This window comes from Sturnira hondurensis, unplaced genomic scaffold, assembly GCF_014824575.4.
Source record: "Sturnira hondurensis isolate 20B ecotype Veracruz unplaced genomic scaffold, ASM1482457v3 Scaffold0000566, whole genome shotgun sequence".
Classification (NCBI taxonomy): domain Eukaryota; kingdom Metazoa; phylum Chordata; class Mammalia; order Chiroptera; family Phyllostomidae; genus Sturnira; species Sturnira hondurensis.
The window spans coordinates 688,004-706,280 of NW_028073197.1; positions in this window are offsets into that span (position 1 = coordinate 688,004).

Consider the following 18,277-nt stretch of genomic DNA (forward strand, 5'->3'; position numbering starts at 1 on the left):
GGACAGCACTGAACTGGTAATTTAGAGTACGCCCCAAGGGGACTGGGTTTTTTGTGCCTGTGTTGGTGTGTTTGAAAGTGTGTGTGTGTACATGCTGTCATGTAATCATAAATATAGTTTGTTTATTCCTATATTGAAAACTAGATATAGCAAAGTACTTATTTAGAAGAATATAGAGCAAACTCAATTCTTTAGTGAAACTCTCGCAAAAACTTTTTAGCATCCTAACTCAGTGCCAGAAAGAGTTAGAAATACCAAGGAAAATCCTGTTCAGTATATAGAAAACAAACAGACTAACCAATAAAAAATATGGCAGACAAACTGAATCCTTCTCAGTTTAAAATACTGAACAGAACTAAGGAAACAGTCAGAGTTATCCAAGAAAGTTTAAAGCAAAACAATTTACCTTTTCTTACACTTGGAGGTCTTGATTACAGAGTGTAGATCAATAGTTTAAAAATGCAGGGATGGGTAGGGCAGGGGGTGAAAATGGAGACAAATGTGCTTGGACAGCAATTAAAAAAAGAAAAAAATGCATTAAGCTCTTCTATTTCCCAGCATTCTACTACATAGTGATGAAACAAAGATACACCAGACATAGTGTACCATATATATATATGGACCAAATATATAATGGATGGAACAATGAAGAGTAGGATATTTAATATAGAATAACAAAAGAAGGGGGAAGTCCTAGAAGACTCCTGGAAAATATTTTATAATGATATAAAAAAATGAGTCTTCCAGAGCACCCATTTTCCAAGATCCTTGCTGATTATGCTGTGGTGAGAGAGAAAGGAGCCACAAACTCCTCAGATTATTCACTTGAATTTGGCACAGGCTCTAATTTACCCAATTCAATTCCCATTTTTCAATTTGCTAAACAATAAATGGTCTAAACAGAGTCAAAATAGATTTTCTCGTTATGCTTTTCCTGGCTACAAATCTCAAAACCCAGTCTTTTCCATTTCTAATCAGTTTGATTAATTGCCGATGAGGAAAACAGGTCACTTCCCCCATGTATTTCAGTTACTTATTTCTATAAGAAACTGTTGTCCGTTAGAAATGTTTTGGAAGATTTCCGGAATGGATTGGGCCTAAAAGAGATCATTTCTGTGTCCCTTTTCTCCCCATGATGCACAATGGTTTGGAGAGAACATAAGAACTCTGTGGGAAAGTAATTCCAGAGTGCTGAAACACTTGTTTGCTTGTTTAATCTGGTGTACAACCATGAAATAAATCATCTGGAGTAAAGAAATCAAACCAAATCCAAGTAGAAATTTCATTTTGGAGAAAAAGGCACCTGCACAAAATTGTAGAGTTAATTCCAAAGCAAATGGAGCTCACAGGGCATTTTCCAGGGCTACCCCTACATTTAACCTACCATCACACATACAAATTAAAATAAAATTACTAATGCAATAAAAAAGTGATTTATTAATCAATGTTTTCCCTTGAAAAATTCATCCATATAACCAGTCATTTAGTTTTTTTCATCCGTTTGTTGGCATATAGTTTTGAGCATTTAAAACGTACCAGGCAGTACTCTGGACTAGTCGAAGCAAGTTCTAGGAAAGAAGAAGCCAGGCTGAGGAAGAAGCAAGGCTAAAAGTCCTGAGGTGATGAGTCTGTGGATTTGAGCAACAGTAAGAAGTCAATGTGGTTGGGGCAAAACTAATGAAAGAGACTGGTTAGATGAGGGTGAAGAAACAGGTATGTGGGCCATACGAAAAAGTTTTGATTTTATTCTAAATTTAAGGACAAGAGTTTGTGATCAATTTTCCATATTCTAAAGATGTATCAGGCTACTCTAAAGAGAAGGAACTATGAGAAGACAAAAGTAGAAGGGAGATGAATCAGGAGACACAATAATCCAAGGAAATAATGGGACTGACAGATTGGGGTGTGAGCAGTATAGATGGTGAGAAAGAGCTGAATTCAGGAAATACCGGTAGGAATGATACAGGGTGCAGCCAAGGGGGGGGGGGCCCAGAAAAGATTTGGAATGGTGTCCAGAACTCAAAGTGTACAGGAATATTGGAGGAAATATGAAGATGTCCTCACCACTCCCCCCCAGGTGTCAGTTGGGGGAAGGGACGAATGGAGCAGGGCCATTGAGAGCTGTTTTGCATAGCAACAGTTTTGCAGCTAACCTCTAGAATGGTCATTTAACATATCTATAACCTTTAACTGGTTTCATAGATATGTTAAAGAGCTGTGGCCAAGTTTTGGGCCAGGGAGACGTGAGTGGCGGCTACCCAGGCTGGAAATGGGGGCTGCTTCTCTGAGAGAGTGCCTGCGAGAGACGCTTGTGGCTTTAGCAGAGTGAGGACCCCCCTCTTAAGCCAGGTGAGGGGGAGAGCCACGCTGTTTTGGAAAGATGTAGACCCCTGCAGCCATTAGGAGGGAGAGATGTGCGGTCTCAGCAGGGTGCAGACCCTCTCTTGGCCAGGTGAAAGGGAAAACCACGTAACTTTGCCAGGATGGAGATCCCTGCAGCCAGGTGAAGAAGAAAGACTTGCGCTTTTGGTGGAGTGTGGCTTTGGTAGAAGAGGCCCACGCGGCTTTGGCGTGCTCCCTTTGGCTGAGTGGCCTGGAAACCAGGAGAGACTTTGACTGGAACTTGGTACAAAGAACTCTTGCCAGTGGAAGGTGCCACATGACTTTGGATTAGTCGGAGATCCTGCCTGGACAGGCAGGCGACACAGCTCATGTGCCAGGGACCTGAAAAACGGACGTGTGCTCTTTTCCTGATTTATGGTACCCGGAGTTGGGACGGTGGGAGAAGGGAGCGCTGTGTGTGTGTGTGTGTGTTTGTGTGTGTGTGTGTATACCATTAAAGACTTTGATATTTTAATGAAGGCATTAGGCCTGAATAGCATTAAATAAACATTTTGTTTCCTTTTCATAAATCTCTGGCATTAAGAGATGTCTTTCCAATTGGCAGCAAAGAGCCCAGTAGATACTAGTATACCCTACTTGGGAGGGGCCTCTGTTTTATGTAGCAGTTTTTGGCATCCTTCAGTGGGCCAAGTATTGCCACCCCCCCTTGGACCCCTGTTCAGAAACATGATCACTTAATAAGATATGTAAATGGCAGCCCCAACTGGTGTGGCTCAGTTGGTAGGGCATCATCCCAGAAAGTAAAAGGCTGCCAGATCAGTTCCAGGACAGGGAATATGCCTGGGTTGCAGGTTCAATACCTGTTTGGGGTGCATACAAGAGGCAACTAATCAATGTTTTCTCCTATCATCAGTGCTTCTGTTCCTTTCTTTCTCCCTCCTTTCCCCTCGCTCTAAAAATAAATAAAATCTTTAAAACAAAAGATACAGAAATGTCTTATCACTTTTTGTACACCTGAAACTAATATGATATTGTATGTCAGCTGTAATTGAAAAATAAAATTTTAAAAGAACTATATTGTTTAGGAATTCATTTATATTCATGAAAAACTATAAAGAAAACAAGGCATTTATTACCAAAAATACAGGATATTGTTTAACAGGGGTGGAGGGTTAGAATTGTAATTGGGAAGAAAAAAGCACAGAGTTGCTGCTTTGTTAGCAAATTTCTATGGACATTTGTTTCATGGTAAATTGTTAAGCTGTGCATTTCAGTTTTTTTAAATATTTTATTTATCTTTGGAGGGGAAGGGAAGGAGAGAAATATCAATGTATGGTTGTCTCTCGTGAGTCCCCTGCTGGGAACTGGCCTGCAACCCAGGCATGTGCCCTGACTGGGAATTGAACCGTGATCATGTTCACAGGCCTGCGCTCAATCCACTGAGCTACACCAGCCAGGGCTGTACATTTCAGTTTTATGTGTCTCCTGAATGGGTATTGTTTTTCACATCTCTGATGCAGAGCATCTGTGGGCGTTCCCAGACATGGTGACTGGGAAACAATAATTCTCCGATTATTCAGGAAAGAAGCCTTGAATAAAATTTACAAAACTCTTTTTTTAAGTATGTATCATAATGGACAGGAGGAAATCATTTTATTCATATTCATGATCAACATTTGTATATTAATAATTTTATTAATTTAAAATGTTATACATCCAGTAGGATTGCCTATCAATGTTACCATTGTTAATATACTTAAACATTTCTAATGTGCATAGTTTTATTCAAACATTAGGTTCTATTTCTTCCACAATTATTAATTTTCCTAAACTATAAGTTTTTGAGGGTAAAATAAAAAGATATATATAATCCCATTTTGTAACAAGAGACAAGCTCAGTTGGTTCAGAGAGACTGTTAATCAATTGAATTTACAATGCCAAAATTGAAAATATGTTGAATAATAAAATGGTGTGTGTGTGTTGTATTTCAATAGAATACTTATATAGCCCTTAGAAAAACAGGTAATCAATGTCCCCAAGTTTTCTTTGCTGGTAATTTTCTACCTTTTCATTTTTATTCCCTCTCTATGAAAGCTATAAAATTAAGATTAGCATTTTACAGCCTTTATACTTTGTAATACTTTCATAGTGAAAGTTCTGAAATATACATCCTTTAATATCCTCAACATTTTCTTTTTTATAATTACAGCAATTTAATTTCCTGTTTTAGTTCTACTAGTCAGGAAAAATGGTCAGGGTTTCCTACCAGCTGTTTCTTTATTTGATTTGCAACTGGGAAGGAAATCTATCAAATTTAGTGGCCAACTTTGTATGACTACTTTGAGATACTAATATGACAACTTTGTATGACAACTTTGAGATACTAATATATGTTCAGAAGAGATAAATTCAGTAAATCCCTTGAATATTACTGGATATTTATATGTTTTCACTAATAGCAAGAAAGTATAAGAATTTTACTTAAACTTTCTATTTTACGTAGTGTTCTGGATAAAACTAACTCATAATTTTTTTAAGATGCGTTTTAGTGCAGGTACCCACAATAAAGAGAAACTTGAACATTAAGTCAGAGCCTTACAGATGAATTTTTAGATGGCAACAATATTCAGATAAATTTCATAAACAGCAATGGCAGCTATTAGCATACCTACTATGTTCCAGTGTTGGATAAAACAAGGGCATGCAAGAGTAGGTTTACATTTGTGAGTACATGAAATGTAGTTTATTCTTATATTATTATTTATGTATCAACTATTATATATTATTATAACCTACTTTTTCATATCTCTATATTTGTACATTACCATCAGACATTTTTGCATATTATTACTTTTAGAAAAAGAAGAGATAAGGAAATAACAATATGATCTAAGGATTATATTTAGTTGAAGTAGTAGTAATTTCCTTAAATGTTATTTAAACTCTATGCAAAGATCAGAGAAGTTAATTGATGTGACCAAGTTCACATAGTAGGAAAAGACAGAAGACAGCTCAATTGCTGGTTATCTGATTCAGACTGAAGTTATCCATCACTGCCCACCGCCTCTCACTAGCCATTTACAATATTCCTCCACTCACATTGTGCTATTGAAGGACTATGGTGGGCCCTGACCAGTATTTCCATTTCCTTTTCTGTAAAATTTCAACAATATTATTCCCTATTTCATGGAATTTTGTTTCAGGTAAATGAGAAAATGTATTTTGTATAAAATAGACAATATAAAATTTGGTTATTTACCAAAAAATTTTAATAGAATGATCCAACAAAAATAATTCCAGTGGAAATTTTTGCTCTGAAAATATACAATCTGGTAATTTATTTCATAACCAGCTATGCAGTCTAAAAATTTATTTTTGTATTACTCTTTAATTTCAGTGATAATAAGCAAGGTGCCCTTTTCTAAAGATCTATCTAAATCACTCAGGAGAGATCCAAGATGGCGGAGGAGTAAGTGAAAGCTACACTAATCTCCTACCAGGACCAATACGGAATTACAACTAAATTGTAGAGGAATCATCCTGAATAACCAACTGAACAGTAGCTGGAGAGAAGCCTTAAATCACTCAGAAAAGAAATGCCACTCTTTAGCAGAAAGCACAAAATTGTCTCCCACTTGAATGTTCCAATTCTAAGGATCTCAGTTACCTCCAGTCTGGCTGGGTAGTTTCATAAAGGCTGTTTGAATGATTGCATTGAGCTCCATTTCCAAACTCATGCAAAACAACCTGATCAGGTAAAGTGAAAGAGTGAAAGCTTCAAAGTTCACACTCTCTTGTTAGCAACATTTCCATTTTCTCATTATGTGAAGTTAATGTGAAATCTCTGTTTTTACACACACAGATCAAAGTGCTTTCCTTAAGTTAGTAAAAAAAAAAAATAAGATCTCATAAAAATGCCTTCTGGATCTCTTTCTTTTATAAAAATGAAGCACACCTACAGTATTATAAAGATAGCTTTTTTACATAGTTACAAAACTCATTTGAGTAGAACACATGAAGCATACAATTTCAGTGAATTCTAAGATTAATATATCAAAAATGTGGTAGTTAATATTTTCAGGCCTACACTACTATTAAACCTATAAATTATCTAAAACTTCCTCTATCCTATCTGTTAAAACTTGCTCCAGATAAAATAATTTTATGAGGCTGTCTGTTTTTACTGCCCGTTTTGCTAGGATATGCCCACATAAGCTGATTTCCTGGGTTAGTCCAGTGTAAACTGCTCTCAGTCTCTTCACCTGACCAGTTTTGAAGTGATGCTTCAGCTAAGAAAGCTTATTTTTATCTAAAACTTATTTTTAATCTAAAACTTATACATTTCCTCACTACCTGTTATACTTCATTGGGGGCCTTTCAAAAATAGAAACCATGAAAGCAAAAATTATCTATTTTTCCCAGGATTTTTTAGGACAATAAGGTATGACAGTAGAACCAAGCAAAGTTGACTGATACTCTAATGTTTACAGTTGTAGCCTGATGATACTCAAATACCTGATCAAGTCAGGCACCTTGCTTCCCGCCATCAAGCCTGGCAGATATGGTTTTTCCTCAGTAAAGAACAGATGGCTCATGCATTTCCAACCTATAGCTTTACCACTGTGTTCACACAGACACACACAACTATATCTGCTTAAGATTGCTGAGTATTTAACTCCTGAGATTGTTCTACAAAGCCATTGTGAATGGTTGCTAATTCTCCTTTAAGAGACCATATGTTCAGGTGTCCGGCATACCGTATGTTTCATATGTTAAGGAATAAAGTACAAAACTTTGCATCAAAAATTCTCATTAACAATGAGTAAAAGAATAAACTATAATTTCATACAAAAATAATATTTTCTTATAGATCAAAAACCTAATCATTGAAACAATAACCTGAAATAGTGAGGGTAATGATAAGAATAATAATCATAAATAGTTGACACTTAGGAAGCATTTTCTAGACACTAGGCCTGCTATGTGATAAACCCAGGACAGATATTATTATCATTACAACTATTTTTAAGAGGAAAATTTAAGGTTCAGGGAAGTTAAGTAAAGAGATCTCTGTCTAAGATCACAGAGCTGGTAAGATGCAGAGTTAGGATTTCCAGGCAGGTTTTCAGGTTCTAAAGCCTGTATACTTATATTTTGGGCACTAATTATCAGCGTAAGTGTAAGTTTCATTTTTTGAATATAAACATTTTGATTTTCCCAACCCTCTGAGCTTTCAACCCCAGAATCAGACTGTCTGAATACAAGTTCCCCCACATGTGCCTCCACATTGCAGGAACCACCATGTTCTGGTCATCCAGATTTTCAAGGGTCATTATTCATTTGCATCCTTAGTTATCAACAAATACGCACCAACTCTAATTCAAATTGGAACCTGCAGAATAATAGCACTTCAGTGAATTTCTTTTTTTAAAAATATATTTTATTGATTACACCATTACAGTTGTTCTATTCCCCGCCTTCATTCCCCTCCACCCACACACTCCCTCCCCCACCATTCTCCCCGCCCTTAGTTTATAACCATGTGTCTCAGGTTCTTTAGATTCTATATTTGCCCCACTATTCTCGCCCTCCCCCCTAACTATTTTCTACCTACCATCTGTGCTATTTTCTGTGCCTTCTCCCCCCTTCTCCTCCTCCCACTCCCCTGTTGCTAACCCTCCATGTGTTCTTCATTTCTATGGTTCCACTCCTGATCTAGCTGGCCTCTTGGTTTGCTTTTGTTTTAGGTGTGGTTGTTAATAACTGTGAGTTTGCTGTCCTTTCACTGTTCATATTTTTCATCTTCTTTTTCTTATATAAGTCCCTTTAGCATTTCATATAATAAGGGCTTGGCAATGATGAACCCCTTGAATTTGATCTTATCTGAGAAGCACTTTATCTGTCCTTCCATTCTAAATGAAAGCTTTGCTCGATAGAGCAATCTTGGCTGTAGGTCTTTGGATTTCATGACTTGGAATAATTCTTTCCAGCCCCTTCTTGCCTGGAAGGTCTCTTTTGAGAAATCCACTGACAATCTGATGGGAACTCCTTTGTCGGTGACTGTCCCCTTATCTCTTGCTGCTTCTAGGATTCTCTCCTTCATTTTAGTCTTGGCTAATGTAATGATGATGTGCCTTGGTGTGTTCCTTCTTGGGTCCAGCTTCTTTGGCACTCTCTGAGCTTCCTGGACTTCCTGGAAGTCTATTTCCTTTGCCAGACTGGGAAAGTTCTCCTTTATTATTTGTTCAAATATGTTTTCCACTTGTGGCTATTTCTTTCCCCCTTCTGGTACCCCTATAATCCAGATGTTGGAACGTTTAAAGATGTCCTGGAGGTTCCTAAGCCTCTCCTCATTTTTTAAATTCTCATTTCTTCATTCCTTTCTGGTGGGATGTTTTGTTCTTCCTTCTGGTCCATTCCATTGATTTGAGTCCCAGTTTCCTTTCCATCGCTATTGGTTTCCTGTGCATCTCCCTTCATTTCAATTAGTTTAGCCTTCATATGTTCCTCTAATTTGTGACTATAACCAACCAGTTCTGTTAGCATCCTGATAAATAGTGTCTTGAATTGTGCTTCTGAGAGGCTGGCAATTTCTTGGTCGCTGAGAGTTATTGGCTCTGGGACTTTGAGTTCTTCTTGCGCCATCTTTTGGGCTGTTCATGCCTTTTCCGTAGCAGGATCGGAACCCTAAGGTGTTCACTAGCGCAGGGCAACTAAGTCGCTGGGTTGTGATGCTGTATGTGGGGGCGGGGTCAAAGAGGAACAATGGCGTCCTGCCTGCCTCTGCGGCCCCCGTCACCGGGCCCGCAAGTTTCGTCCCAGTGCACACAAGTGTGCCACTGCCATCAGCCCTCGCCCCCTGGGGCCTGCGTGGTCTGTCTCACTGTGCGTGAATGTGCGACCACAGTCAGTCTGCCCCACACCCTGACTGGGTCTTGGCCACTTGCGCGCCTAGGTCGGGGGATCTGTCCTGCCCGACCCTGCTCGCTGCTGGCTCCACCCCTCTTACTGTCCCCATTGAACAGTTAGATGTAGTTGGACTTCCTATAATTTAATTTTCTGTTTTGTGGCTGTGTCTTTGTTCTTCAAACCTTTGTTGTATTCAAACTTGGTTGTGGGAGAAGGCACAGTGTTTCCACCTGTGCCTCCATCTTGGCGGAAGTCTCCTTCAGTGAATTTCTTTATGTCTTTCCCCATATCTTTTTGAACAAATTCTCACTCTTAGTGTGATGATATACGACCTATGCCTCCTTTTGCACCATGCTGCTTCCATGTGTAAGTAGTACATAGAATTCTGGCCTATTTTCCTTTCTTTCCCAATCTCATACAGCCCCATAGCATGTTCCCATGAAGCTCCTTATAGATATATGCCTCACCACTGTAACCACCTCTCTTGTACATCCAGGCCACAAGAGCTACCTCTGGAGATTTTCTGAACTTCCAAACTTTGGAATTAATGGGTGTCTGTGCAGGGGCAGAAAGGCTGGCTTCTCCCAAAGCCTGTGCCATACTTTTTCAATAATCATTAAACAATAAACAATTCTGAGCTTCAAAAGTCTCAAGAAATATCTCTTGCATATTTATTTGCCCTGTAACTAATCATCCCTTCCTTACTATCTCACCAAACTTCTCATTTTAATAAAGTGCTCTGTTTGGGGCCATGACTCCTCCAACTCCAAGACCTGACAGTACCAGGGACCTGACACATCCTCTGCACTCACTCCAGCCACTGCCACCAATAGAACTGACTCCTCTGAAGGCAAGAAAGCTAAAGCTTCATACATGACAATGCAATGAAAACAGATGCTGCAAGAGAACATAGGGTGAAGGTGTGAAGGTTGTTGATAAAGGCTTCTGGACTTTAGGTAGTGTTCTGCTGTGGTTTTTATACAGTAGCTTTTCTACACCATGATTAACTCAATTAAACACTATCTACAATTCCTAAACTCCTTTCTAGTTCTAATGCTGCCCTAACTTAATAATATTCATCCTCATACTCATCGTGGGTCAGCTAAAAAAAATCTTGCCCTTTACTCCTCGTGAAAAGAGGAAAGGAGATTTATGCATCTTATGAAATCATTTCTCAGACACTTTGTTAGTCCTCAACAGGTTTAGGATGCACCTTTTTCTTTTTAACCTTAAATACACCACTTTCTCTCACCTTTTCAGAGTCAGAGCAATTTAATGAGAAAGGTATTAATATGAGTGAACTGTCAAAATCATAAGCAATACAAATAGTATTGTGAAAAAACAATACTAACTGCAAAGATGTGTTATACCACCTACTTGGACCAGTTAAAAAACTTTTAAATTATTCTACAGATTTTATGGTTTACATAATTATATTTTTCTGGTAAAGAAATAAATATACCCCAGCTTGATTTGTAGCTCTTAATAGAACAACAACAACAAAAAACCAAAAAAACAAAAAACAAAAACAAGTCTGGTTCATCTAAAATTCTGAAGCTTTTTATAATCCTGTCTCTAAAACCTTTCTTTTGAGAAGACTTGTCAAACTTGTTTTATATAAACTGCCTATAACTTTATTTTTTTTCAAAACCTGGCTCATGAAACTTTGATTACAACATGAAATGCCCTTAATTTTACAGTAACAATTACCCATAGTATGAAATTAAAATAAAGATTCCTTTTTATTTCACTAATTCTAGGTACCCAGAGGCAACTGTGACTTTTGTTTCTTTGTAATTTTATATAATCTGGGTAATATATACTAGTTTAAAGACATGTAATTGTAGGACTCTCCTCAATGGCAAACATTTTTAAAAATTAGAAAATGAGAATAACTCATAAGAAAGACTTTTCTAGTTAGAGGAATTCTTAAAATCTACCTCTCCCCAAAAGTGAGATTTACTATGCTCTTGTGAAATGTATTAAATTTTAAAAGTAAAATTTTAAAAATTAAATAATTTAATAGTAAAGCAAATACAACAGTTCTGTAAATGAGGAAAAGAAACTGGAGATATTGAAACTAATGCATAGAAAATGAGAATAGTCATCATGATAATGTTTGCCTCAAGCCAACTTGAAATTATCTACTAATTTAAAAATATTTACTGAAAAGTGAATATATGGTTTAAATTACTTACATGCATATGGAAAAGTTTAATGGAATTCTACATTTTGCATATTGGATTTTAATTTTTCAGGTAAGTTTTTAACATTTAAGAAAGCAAGATTTATGTACATGTGTTTATAGGTTAGATTTCTTATGGAAGTCAACAATATTGAAGGCTATAATCATTGTGATTCAGAAGACAAGAAATATATAGCCGTTAACTTTATGATGCACTTATATCACAGGTTTCTCATGAAATTTACAGAATTGTGCAACATATGCATACAACCATCTCATAAAATCCTTATAAGATTCAAATTTTCAATAAATTAGAATGTAGTTGACTTTCATCTTAGAATTCCCATCACAATGCATAACGGATAAAAGACATGTAATGTATGTTTTCCAAATGAACAAATAAACAAAAGTTTAAAAATTGTAATGACATCTATACTCAATCATTTCTGCGAGCATCCTGACTACCATTGTTTTGAACACTGCATCTGATACATTGGCTATCTCCTCATCACTTAGTTCTTTTTCTGAAGTTTTGATCTTTTTCTGTTCTTTCACTTGGGCCATATTTTTTTTATCTTAGCACACCTGTTATGTTGTAAAGTGCAGGGTCTTAGGTTTTCACCAGGGCAAAGCAACCCATGTCACTGCATTATGGTATTATATGTGGGGGAGGAGTCGTGGAAGGAACAATGTTTCTTGCTTGGCTCTCACCCCACTTTCAGTCATGTCCCCCCACTACCCAAAAGCAAATTGGGCCCTTCTGGTGCTAACTTAGAAGTGAAGGCCATGCAAAGTAAAATTAAACAAAATATACAGGGATACAACTCTAAACGGAAGGAAACCCAGACTCAAATCAACAATTTGGAATCAAAGGAAGAAATAAACATTCAACTGGAACAGAATGAAGAAACAAGAAATCAAAAAAAAGAGAGAGAGAGAAGAAGCTTAGGAAGCTCTGAGACAACTTTAAACATTCCAACGTCCAAACCATAGGGGTGCAAGAAAGAGAAGAGGAAGAGCAAGAAGTTGAAAACTTATTTGAAAAAAATAATAAAGGAGAACTTCCCTAATCTGGTAGAGAAATAGACATCTAGAGGTCCAGGAAGCTGAGAGAGTCCCAAAGAAATTGAACCTAAAGAGGAACACACCAAGGCACATCATAATTAAATCACCCAAGATTAAAGATAAAGGATTTTAAAAGCAGCAAGAGAAAAGAAGAGAGTTATCTACAAAGGAGATAACTTTGAGGAATAACTCTATCAGCTGCTTTCGCAAAAGAAATCTTACAGGCAAGAAGGGGCTGGAAAGAACTATTCAAAGTCATGAAGGGCAAGGACCTACATCCAAGATTACTCTATTCAGCAAAGCTCTCATTTAAAATGGAAGGGCAGATAAAGTGGTTCCTGGATAAGGTCAAGTTAAAGGAGTTCATCATCACCAAGTCCTTATTATATAAAATATTAAAGGGACATTTAACATTATTTAAGAAGAAGGTCAAAACTATGAACCATAAAATGACAACAAACTCACAAGTATCAACAACTGAACCTGAAAAACAAGAACTGAGCAAACAACTAGAATAGGAACAGAATCACAGAAATGGAGATCACATGGAAGATTATCAGTGGAAGGGGGAGGAGAAGGGAGGAGAATGGGGGAAAATGTACCAGAATAAGAAGCATAAATGGTATGTACAAAATAGAAAGGGGGAGGTTAAAAATAGTATAAGAAATGGAGAAGCCAAAGAACCTACATGTATGACCCATGGACATGAACTAAGGTGGGGTGGCATGGAATGCTGGTGGGAGGAAGATGAAGGGCAAAGGGGGATACAGGGAGAAAGAAAATGGGACAACTGTAATAGCACAGTCAATAAATATACTTAAAATTTTAAAACATTGTAATGACATTGGAAGGAAAATAATTTTTTTCCACAGTAGATGAAGATTTTAGCCACAGAAAATTTTATCTTATATGCAGCCATTTTTTATTATGACTTCCAAAATTAAAATACACTTGGAAAAAATCTAGAACACATTTGTGCTAAACTTTACTAAACTTTCTTTTAAAAATTTTCCAGCATACAACATTTGTTACTAAAGGCTGCAGTGCAAGCAGGTCAGATAGGTAATGCAGAGATATACAAACACCCAGAAATACATGTACTGTCAAACACATACAATTATGGAACTTAAAGGAATTATATATATGTAAATATATATATACACATATATATACACATATATACATATATTTGACACACATATGTTAATAAAAACAATCTTATGCATATTAACCAATAAATTAAAGAAAATATTCTCAGGTAAAAATAATTAAAGAATTTAACCAATACCAATACAGTTGTTTTTATAAGTTAGACAATTTTACAAAAACAATTAAAGCATGAATTATCAATGAATGTACACATAGGTACTCATTGAGAAAATCCATAATACTGTTTCTCAAATTTTGAGTTTCATGTAGTTTTAAATTAACTTGTTGGTATTCTAAGTAAAATATTTTACACTGAACAATGTCTTCTAAAATAGCTCACTTATGTTTAAAAACAAATGAAATTTCTTTTTTTGAAATTGCATTTTTAAACATTCAAATATATTTATGTTTTAGCCTTTGTGATTTTACAAAATTTCTCTTCATTTCATGTTTTCTACTTGAAAACTGGGTAGGAAAGTACATAACATATATTTTATACCTTTAAAAGAGATCTACTTTAAATTTGCACATGAAATATTAAAACTGACTTTAAATGAATAGGCCAAAAATACCTCCCTAAAGTTTCTTCATTTTAAAAGAATGAATTGTGTAGACAATGCTATAAAAATGGGAAGGAATTAAAAGCTTTAACAAAATCAGTGACACTGCCAATAACCAACAATAATTGTTTTACTTTCTCATATTTTCCTCCAGTTCACATCTAAATATATATTTAAAATTTTACTTGGTTTATAATCATAACTGTTGGTTCATAACTTGGCCCCTGTACACAGAGGGCAAGGAGGGATGAAAGAAAGACAGAAATAACTCTAGATTTGTAGGAGGCAGGTTTAATAAGGGAACTTACAAGGCTTGGTTTGAGCAGCAGCAATATCAAATCTCCACACCCACCTACTAGAATCTTAAAAATTTATACCTTAACTGGGTTCAGTACGTATTCAATTCAGATGCTCTCAAGGTCGCACCCTTGAAGATGGTTCCCACTATGGGAATGGTGGGCAGAATTTACATTTCAAGGACAGGGGTGGAGGTGAGGAGCCTCTGATTGCTGGAGTCCAGCTTGTGAGTCAACCTCCAGTTCTATCCTCTCAACAACATATAAAATAATTTTGCATTATGGTTTATTCACTTTATATTTTAATGTCATTTTATTCTGCTTCATGATAATTATCGAAGGCTTTAAGATTTCATTTAGTTTATATTTTTCTTGTTTATTAAATGCTTATTTATTTTTTATTGTTGTTCAAGTACAGTTATCTGCCTTTCCCTCAATCCCCCACTCCTCAGTCCTCCCCACCTCCTTCCTGTCTCCAATCCCCTCACCTTGTTATTGGCCATGTGTCCTTTTAACTGTTCCTGTAAACCCTTCACCCTTTTCCCCCATTGCCCTCTCCCCTCTGGTCACTGTCAGCCTGTTCTCAATTTCAATGTCTCTGCTCTGGTTATATTTTGCTTGCTTGTTCATTTTGTTGATTAGAAAAAAAAAAAAACTATGGTACATTTACACAATGGAATTCTACTTAGCAGAAATGTACCATAGTTTATATTTCAATGCATCAGTTAATATTCATTTAAAAATTAGTTTTTAAACCTTTCTCACTTTAAGCCAATAGTTTTTGGTTGATTTTTAGTGATAGCTTTTAAAGTATATGCTTAGAGTTGTAATATGCAAATAAAGAAAATAAAAGTAAAATATAGAACAAAGATTTGAACTGAACAGCCTAGCTTATACACAAATTTTTTTCAATACATTTGATCCATCACATCCTCAGGTTTCTCATCTGCAGATTCAAGCAAAACCAATCGAGAATCTAAAACAATATTTCTGAATGCCCAACCATAGATTCCTAACTGTGAATTGAAAATACAGTTAACCCTTAAACAAGATGGGAGTTAGGGGAGTTAGTGGTGCCAACCCCAGAACGATGGAAAATTCACATAAATCTTTTGGCTCCCCAAATCTGAACTACAGTCAGGCTTTGGGTCCATTGACTCAATCAGTTATCATTGGGAAACCCCATCTGTGAATGCAAAAATCTGTTTCCTGTCTGCAGTTTGTTGAATCTCTGGTCACCAAACCTGCAGGTACAAAAGACCAAAAGATCCATTGAAAAAGATCCATGCATATTTGGACCCACACAATTCAAGCCTGTGTTTTCAAGGGTCAACTACATTGTTTGCAACCCAAGGGTGGTTGAATTTATGGTGCAAAGGACCAATTATCAACACTGCTTAGATGAAGTTGTTTAACAAGCTGGGAAGTGAGCCACTATCACACTGTTTGCTGTATTGTATACCAAGGTATCATAGGTGCCTTTGTCAAAATTATACATTCATAAAAGCATTCATCAATGTTGTTTTTGACTCCTCAACTCCATAACCCCTACATCCAATCAATCATTAAGCGATATCAAGTCTCAACTGAGTGTAGAAATCTCACTGCCCTAATTCAAAGCCCTTCCACATGAATGAGTGAAAGGCTGTTTCTTTCCAGCTCCATAATCCAATCTCTTTTTCACATAGCCAGTCAGGATTATTTTCACCACGAGTCAACCTAACCATATTTAAACTCTTCATTAGCACTGCATTTATTACTTCTCCCTCATCTTCCATCAGCTTCCCCTCCCTACACACACACACACACACACACACACACACACACACACACACTCCTGTACCCTCTATAGCTTGGTCAAATTTCATGGGGGTAATTTTCAATCACCCAAAATTACGATGCTCTATCTTGCTTTTTACTGGGCTGATTGACTCATTAGCCTCACCTGTGGAAATATTATATTCCTGTTCACCTTCAGGTCTTGGGGTAGATATCACATGCTCTGCGTACTCCTCTCTGATTCCTTCCCACAACAGTGGGATTTGGTTTCACTTCCGTATTCACATAGCACCCCATGAATGTTCCGCCTATGGTTTATCTTGTCGTGTTTTAAACACCAGTTTATTTGACTGTCTTCAATGTAAGATTATATTCACCTTAGGATATAACTTATAATTGATTAATTAATGTAGTGCCAAAGTAGGTGTGTAACACATTTTTTATAAACACTTAATTTTTATTTATCTTTAAAAGATTTTATTTATTATTTTTTAGAGAGGGGAAGGGAGGAAGAAAAAGAGGGAGAGAAACATCAATGTGTGGTTGCCTCTGGAGCACCTCCCCAACTGGGGACCTGGCCCTCAACCCAGGCATGTGCCCCCACTGGCAATCAAACCAGTGACCGTTTGATTTGCTGACCAGCGTTCAACCACTGAGCCACACCAGCAAGGGCTAAAAGCCTTATTTTTTAAAAGCAGATTTAGGTTCACAACAAAACTGAGAGAATGGGACACAAATTTCCCATATACTTTCTGTCCCACACATGTCCAGCCTCCCCCATTATCAACATTGTTCACCGAAGTGGCTCATTTGTTACAACTGATGAACCTACATAGACAAATCATAATCACCCCCAGTCCCTAGTTTACTTCATTGTTCATTCTCAGTTTTCTACATTGTATGAGTTAGAACAAATATATAAAGACATGTACCAATCATTATAGTATCATACAGACTATTTCCACAGCCCTCTGTGATTCGCATATTTATTCCTCTTACCGCTCCCCTATCTTCTGGCAACCGCTGGTCATTTTACTGTCTCCATAGTTTTGCCTTTTTCAGAATGTCATATAGTTGGAATTGTATAGTGTCTGGCCTTTTTAGATTGGCTTCTTTCAGTCAGAAATACGCATTTAAGTTCCTTCCATGTCTTTTCATGGCTTGATCATTTGTTGTTTTTAGTAGTGACTCATATTCCATTGTATGGATGTCTCACAGATTATTTATTCAATATAAATTTTCATCAGTGAAGGAAAAAGCTGTCCTTTATTAGAATATTTTGTTTCTTGATCACCAAAGACCACTCTAAGACAAAAACTTAGGAATTTTATTATTTGATCCCTGGTCTTATGTACCCTAAACTCTGTATAGATTTTGGTGGAAGATCCCATGAGTATGTGAGCCTCAGATGGTACAACAGTATAGATTGAGAAGGCCACATGGAAAAAGTAAGGACTGAGCTAACCTTGAAAGCTAAGTAAGCTATACAGACAAATGAGAGTGAGAACAAATTAGATCTTTTGAAGACTAGGGTAAAAGCATACAGCCTAGAATGCTCAAATAAATATAATTAAATTGGAAGTTTTTAAGTATGTAAATATATCTGATCAAGGTCTTATTAATAATATAAGAAATACCATTATGATTCTTTTTAGTTTTAGTACAAATATTTTTCTGATTATCTTTTCTTTCACATGTTTTGCCTAGGTAGAATAATGATTGTACTTGATCATATAATAAGGTTGAGTCTCTTTAACAAAGACTGTTACCCAAGGAAGCCTTCTCCTCCAGCATAACTCAATTCACATAGCAAGTCAGGATTATTTTAATCACATGGCAATCTCAACACTAGGGTGTGTCCTATCTAGTCTCCACACTGATATCTAAATTGGCTGCCAAGAACCACACTGCTATCCAAAACTTTGGAAAATTACTAGTTAAACCTTTATATTTTGTAATAAAAAATTAACACCCTTTGGATTTCAGGGAA